The 7,400-nt window shown below is 45.8% G+C and overlaps 1 protein-coding gene across 1 annotated transcript in view; it reads left to right on the top strand.

Moving 5' to 3' along the window:
* Positions 1-5,684: 5,684 nt before the first annotated feature.
* Positions 5,685-7,400, top strand: part of TMEM272 (transmembrane protein 272) — a 20,783-nt gene continuing 19,067 nt past the window's right edge. Inside the window, exon 1 of the mRNA XM_057367401.1 lies at positions 5,685-5,786. The gene's annotated coding sequence lies outside the window, so the exon portion shown is untranslated. The remainder of the gene's footprint in view (positions 5,787-7,400) is intronic.

The following is a 7,400-nucleotide window of genomic DNA, read 5'->3' as shown; positions in this document are numbered from 1 at the left end:
TTAAATAAAGTGACTTATTTACAAAGTGCWTAAAGCCTGCTCTAGATGCTTTCTTGTCCAGCCTCAGTATGTTCTGTGCATGGCAATGTGACTGTGAGAGGTCATGGACATGGCTGCTGCTGGAAGATCCTTCTCACAAGCATCCCATGAGCACAAACTCCCACCTTGGACCTCTCAGCTGCAGCCTCAGACCAGGTCATGTGGACAGACAATGATGATTAGGAATCAGTGGGGTAATTTCTAATTTATGGGACTTGGAGGGGCTGCATAAGGCAAGATTTTCTCTTTCAAGTAGAGATTTTAATGCRTTACCTAAATATACACAGTCCAGATGCACAGAGAGGAGGGAGGGTGATTTCTCCCTTTCATAGGGACAACACAGCCCGCCTCACACCCCCAGTACCGGAGAAAGAAACGCAAACTTAACCAGCTCTTCACTCATCATGCCAATACTGCACTGAGCTCCACCCCAGCTCATTTGTGGTTATTCAGCAGTCCTGTGGTATTCCTGCTTTTTCTCATTACCATTTGTCATAATTACAGTAAACACACGGTTCTGTTTCCCATGAGTTAAGGCTACAAGCAGGGATTGTGGTCCTCCCTTTTGGAGGGTTACAATTTTCTCTTCTGTTGAACAAATGCTGTGTTAAATATGGCTTACTATCCTCCAGCTGAGGAGGACAAACACACTGAAAAGTGGCAAAAGGCATATTTTATGAGTGAGAAAATGAAGTTAAAAAAAATGGAAATGCACAATGTTATCTTCTGTTGACAAAGGAAAAGCACTTTTTATTATGTCTGTATGCAATGGGATTATTAACTCTGATACGTGGAAGTGCAAATTAAACTGCTGATTTAGATTATCATCTTTCAGGAATAGTAACTTTACAGGCTTTTTTTTTTTCCTTTTCATTCCATGTAAAACCTCTGTGAGTTACAAGCCTTTTTTGCCAACTATACCTTATAAGTGAGAGGTTTATTCCTGCTGTTATGTTCAAGGAGACATTTTGCTGCTGGGAGAGTTTAGCATTTTATTCAGCTGTGGTAACTTTCCCTCATACTCCAGCATGAAGCACAGACGGAAATGTTCAGTAGCTTTATTATGCCCTTGTGTGAGGAGCTAATCATTTTTCCCCCACTTCATTTTTCRAGGATTCTCAAAGGGTTTTGCAAACTCTACACATTTGTCTAGCACACTCTGTAGAGGCATAAACAAATAATACATGGACCTCAGTGGGGGCTTTGGCTTTTGTATTTTTATTAATTCCACTTTCTTTGATTACAAGTTTCAAGAGCACTGGAATTTCCCAGTTGATATTCAGGGCTTATGGGTAAATTTTGCTCACATTAATCTGGGCAATTCATTACTTTGGTGGGTAAGGAGGGGAACAGAGGACTGGAATTTCTTAAGCAATGTATTCATTATGTAAAGTTGTCTTGATTTGAGACAATGTTTTCAGAGAAAAATGTTACAGAGTAAATGTTTCCTCTGAAGTGAAAAATTTTATWATTTTTTCTCACCAATATGAAATAGATGTTCAGGCAAAAGTGAGGAGAAAAAAACGTAGTTTATTAACAAAACACAGTGCCCACAGGACACAGATAAAAAGTAACTGTTAGATATTTAAAACTCAGAAACACACGCCACCACCTCCCCCACAGCTGCTCGCCAGTGGTGTGGAGGAAAATGGCGGCGCTTGTCCCTGGAAAAAAAGAAACAAAAAGAAAAACCCACGTGGCTGCTCCCATAACAGTGGCAAAAGCCTGGATTATAGTCCTTTCTTCACTGTGGATGAAACAGAGGGCTCGGTGTGTTTTTTTTGTTGCCGGCTTGGCTTCTTCCGAAGTCCAGGACCAGATGGAGCCACGCAGCGGCCGAATTGCTCCAGAAGCAGAATCAAAGCAGCCGCAGAGGGGGTCTATCCATGGAAAAACTGTTGCCCAAGCTAACAAACCCGAGCTAGCTAAACGGCAACAGTGTAACTCCCCTTCACACCGCGAGCAAAGACTCCCTCAGCACCGAGCAAAGGTTCCAAAAAGCCCACGAGCTGAGCTGCAAAAGCCAACAGCTGGCTTTTAAATTGSCCGCGCTGCCCCTGCACTTTCCTCCAGGTCAGATTTAGAGGCACAAACACCTTTTGGGTATACAAGCCGATGAATATAGGACTACAAAGTTGGCACAAAAACAACCCAAGTAACATTTTCTTTACACAGAACCGCACACAGGTTGACCTCCTGAACTACCAGTGAGAGACAATGCCATTCAGTAAAAAGGAAATAAGTGAAATAAAACTTTTTTTTCCCCTATAGGAAATGAACAAGCATTCATAAAGAAGTAGTTTCACTAGTAACTTTTCAAGCACCAGAGTTTTGGTTTAGCCTGGCTTTCTACGGAAACAAACCATGTGTGTTTGCTGCCCTGAGTTCTGTTGTCTGGTTGTTCCCTCTAATAACTGGCAAATCTATTTGTCAATCATGATTGAACTTGATGGAGTAGTTGAAGACTGTGATACAAGCAAATGAGATGAGGACATCTCGCCAATTACCCTGTCTTAGAAGAGCAATGACTATGGATCCAGGGAGCATCTCTTGTTTCTTTCCCTGGATTATCCCCTGGTATCTGGGGCTGGAGATTCCCAGGTATACCAAGCCACAGCTGCTGCCTTTGTGTCTTGTAATCATTCCTACAAAAACAAGGCAAACCTTGTCCTATTCTGCTTGTGTGATGCACATTTAAAGTAGAAAAAGAGACCCTCTGAATAAACTGAGAGAAAGCTGCAACAGGAGCTGTTATCCCCTACTAGATTTTATTAAAGTTACTCTCCCTGGAGGTTGTCCAGCACACTTTGTTTTTTGTCTCTCTGTTCCTTAGGCGTCGATTACATTGTGATAAATTACTCTGAGTAAAGGAAAGYGTGAAGCAGACAGTCTGATATTGTCTTGTTTTCTGCTTTACCTCTTGGGCATTGCCAAGTAAACTGCCATAGAGACTGGCACATAAACATCCAAGACAGTCTTGTGGRAAGAAGCCAAGGAGCCGAAACACCCACCACAGCAGGCTTCACCTGGCTCTGTAACTTAGAGTGACATCCACACAAAAAAATTTTCTCAGAGATGCAAGTGAGGGGGAAGTGCCTGGTCTGATCTTGTGTGTGTCAGCAGCCGAGAGCATTCCACAGCTTCTGCCCTGCAACCAAACTCTGCAGCTTCCAGACTATCCCATGGGATGGAGATGGCCACTGCCCAGCTCTCAGAGCCCAGGGGACTTGGGCCTGGACATACAGTGACTCCCTGCATCAAYAGCACTTCTAGTCCTAGGATCTTCCTAAGGCTGCCTCAAAATATTCCTTTAAAAACACCAGAATCAAGCAGTTTAATGGTACTGTGAAGTGTCACTGTCAACACTGGCTGCACTTGAACTGCCACAGGAACTCTTGGTCCTTGCTCTTTTTTTCTATGATCTTCTTGCAAYGATTGATGTTATAATTTTCAGGATTGCTGCAGGCAATCATTAAAATGCTAGTCAGTTAGTTTTGATGATTGGTTTCCACTGCACAAGCAGAGTATTTCTCAGCAGATAAATACACATTTTTTTCTTTCACACTGGCTGTTTATATTTCAACACACAAGGATAATTTATACAAGAAAATATAACATWCGTGATTACATCCAGCATTTAAGAAAACAGTCAGACTCTTCCAATTTGAAAAGAGAAATTATGTAGGAGTTGGGGGACTATTTCTATGTTGATTTTGACTTCTGAGTCATCATGTTAGGAAAAGGTCCTGAGGCACTATATGGAGAGTGAAAATAAACTGAGCACCAACATGAACTGGAAAGGAGGCACATCTCTAGGTGACCTTTTCCCTCTCCATGCCAACTATTAAGTAGCCAGGAAAAATCATGGTGAGGTGCAACCATTTCCAAAGAGGYACCTGRTGAAAAACCCCAAATGTGTGCTATKGGGGGGATGTAAAAGTCCCTCCTGGACTGAGASGGGGCTGTGTTTGAGGAGAGCATGCTCTGGCTTGTGCCTTCAGTGGCAGCATTACAGATTMCCTTTGCTCAGCTCAGCCCAGGACCCCAGCGGTCACAGGAGAGCAGCACACAAGCTGGAAAGCCCTGGCTAAGGATGTGTGACCCCGTGGCATCACCTCAGCAGGCAAAGGCAACCCACACTTGCCTCAGAGCTCCATGGAGAGTGAAATAAAGCACACCAAGAGAGGGCAGTGATATTGGACATGACTGAACTATTTGTTGATGTCTCATGCCAGGCACTGGCCTGGGAATAACCACTGGGAAAGTAGATTTCTCTGCTGGAAGAAGAAGCTTTATTACACCGAAGGAAAAAAGAACTTGGAACACAGAAAGCCAGGGTGTGCAGTTTTGCCAGTTGGGTGGTGTGTCTCAGTCTCTTCCTGCTGTGGTCCTTCCAGCACCAGTGGAGAGCGCTGGGGTGTTCCAGAAGTATTTCCTTGCTCCCTTCTCTACAGAGTGTGTGGGTTCCTTGTCTAAGTGCTCAAATCAACCCCTACTTCAGAGCTGTGGATAAAGGCCACAGTCTCACCTTCTGCTTCACTGCCAAACTTCCTCCACCAAAATTTTCACTCTGCAAGGCTTCTGCAATCAGGCAGTCACACCATGGTGAGGTCAGGGCTTTTTCCAGCAAGCTGGACCATGCTGCAGGGAAAAGCACAGAGATTGTAAGAACCAGGATGTGACTGTGTTTGGGCATGTGCTGACACAGCAGAACACAAAGTTACCCATCAAACCCTGTCTTGTTGGCTGACCCAATGTGGACTCCCTCTTTTCAATGCAAAACCTGTAGCGGTGGGAGTTATGTTGGTGATGAACTGTGCAAACCTGGCAGCTGAAAGCAGAGTTGTTCCTTTCTGAGCTGGAGCAGGCACTTTGTCAGCTTCCTGCCAATGATTAATGCAGCAGGTCGCCTTTTCTTTCTCTGGGGCCTTTCTGGACGGACTCAAAACACACATCAATCTTCATTAACGCTGCCACTCCTCCCACAGAGCTGCTCTCCCTCAAAATCACTTTCTCTTGTACAGAAACAAGGGCTTTCCAGAAGATTATCCATACCTGTAATTACACCTGAGATGCCAGAYTGTCACCTGCTGATAGGAAGGAGACCTAGCAAGTAACCACCTAACAAACAGACCTCTGCCAGGGTGACTCAAGACATGAACGAGCCAACAGTAAAGGTGACACATGTGGCAGCTTGCAAAGATCTCTGTCAGCTGCATTGATGGGGAGGGGGAGCATTGCATGAAGAACGAACCAAGTACTTATCACTGTCTACCGATTTCTGAATAAATAATTTTTCTTTTCTCTAAAATAAAAGACTGAGCAAAAGAAATTTGTTGAAGGCTTTTTTTTTCCTCTCCTGTACACTCAGAGTTGTGTCGGGTCCTTTGCTTCCCCCTGCTGTCACCCTGAAACGGCACAGGGTGGGCTGTGGCTCCAGCCAGCCGTGGGAGTGGGGAAACTAATGAGGATGGGCTCTGTCAGCAAGCGCTCCCGCATCCCACAGCTCCCACGGTGCTGCCGTCGAGAGCTGTGGCAGCGGCAGGACAGGCGGAATAAAAGCCACTAAGAACTCCCGCCGTGTCTCACCACCCACGGGCAGAGTCCCGGGGAGACGAGCAGAGCTCTGGGGTCCACCTGGACAGGACTCTCCCTGCTGCTTTTCACTCAAGGCTGGATTTTGCTGCTCCTCTGCCCCATCTCCCACACGCGCAGGGAAACGGATTTGGCACCCACAGCACTCTCAGGTAAGAGGGGTTTGCTGGGAAGCAGAAAATGTGCTGGCATAAAAGCTAGTGTGGGGCTTTGTGGTTTGTTAGGAAAGCGGGTCTGGAAGAGAACTTTGCTCTGAATATTCAGAAAAATATGAAGAAATCATTCCCTCTAGCAGTSCTTAGAGAAGAGCCCTTACTCCAGATGTCCGGTTTGCTGGCCCACATACACCTCCTGTGTCCCAGCAGGGATGTCCTGGCAGTCAGCAGCCATCAGGTGGGAACTGGGATCTTASGAAGCCCCAGTAATTCTGCCTGCTGTGTCCACAAGGGCAGAGTGGGGCACCTGCAGCTGGGAGAGAGAAGGGCTCAGTTTGAAAACTGAACACCATGGTACAAACGTGGGCATGGCTCTTGTTTGGACGGGCATGTGGTGGGGCCAACCTGAAGTTGTCTTTTGGCTTTGCTGTAGGTCAGGCATGCACCAGTCAGTGCTCTTCTTTTTTTGACTCCTCTTACCTAAATATTTAGGGTGAGAATAATGACCAGAAAAATATTTTTAAGCTCAAACTCTGAAATAACAAAGGAAACTAGCTGGAGGGTCTGTGCTTCAGAGTCACCACTGCTGCTTGTAAGGGGCGAGGAGCTGAGTTCCAACAGGAGGCAGCAATGTGGGACACAGCTGGTGTTCCGGGAGGGCCATTGAGCACCAGCAGTGAGGGCACTCAGTGAGGAGGGGTTGGACATCCTGGAGCAGGAACAGGGATGCTCTGGCTCCATTGTGGCACAGTTGCAGCTTACCACCCTGAAAAGCAGCCGTATGGAGTGGCTCCAGCCTCCTGCAAGGGGCTCAGAGACCTGTCCCCATTGCTCACTCGYCCTTCTAACCCAAGTGTAAGTCCCTTTACACCGAGGAAACAAATTCAGGGAAGGACTGATGGGAGGAGGTCCAGCAGTTGGCTCTGATCTTTAATGTTTTTGCTAATCGTGGCTGAGTTTTATGTTTTGCATATGACTTCCCAACTCACTAGCAAACTGGGGGCAGGCACAGAGGGCAGGACACCTCCTTGTCTTCATGCTGACCAATTTCAGTTTCGTGTGAGTTTCAGTGACAATTTCTCTGTTTCAGCTGGGAAACAAAACTGTTCTGCAGCTGCCTGGCTGCTGAATTGTACTTTAGCACTCTCGCTGCATTTCACACAGGAAAATTCATCCTTGACACCTGCAATGGCTTCTGCAGAATCACCAAGGTCTGGGGCAAAGGGGCAGCACTACTTGATCTGGCAAATATAATGACTTCTCTGAGGGATTTGTCAGCCCTGGAGAAGTCCAATGCAACACCTGAGGAAGGACTGAAACCATCCCCTGGCAGTTATGTGTGTTGTGCTCTTTGTGTGAACATGCTTTGTGCTCAGCCATCACGAAATTGCTTTATCTCACCTGTTTGAGCTGCACACAGAGCTCTGATTGACTGTCACTCCCGGGCTCTGTCACTAGATGGTGACACACTTCCAGATAGAGTCCTCCTTCAGTTTGTCTTTTTTTTTTTTTTTTTCTGTAAAAGAGCAGTAAATAATTAAAAAAAAATTCTATGTTTACTCTTTGCTTATGTAAATACAGCATTCCCAGCCACAATAAATTCTGCTAAAG

Source organism: Malurus melanocephalus, unplaced genomic scaffold, assembly GCF_030028575.1.
Source record: "Malurus melanocephalus ecotype Western Australia unplaced genomic scaffold, MMel_1.1 scaffold_78, whole genome shotgun sequence".
In the NCBI taxonomy this organism is placed as follows: domain Eukaryota; kingdom Metazoa; phylum Chordata; class Aves; order Passeriformes; family Maluridae; genus Malurus; species Malurus melanocephalus.
This window is presented reverse-complemented; position numbering and strand designations above follow the sequence as displayed.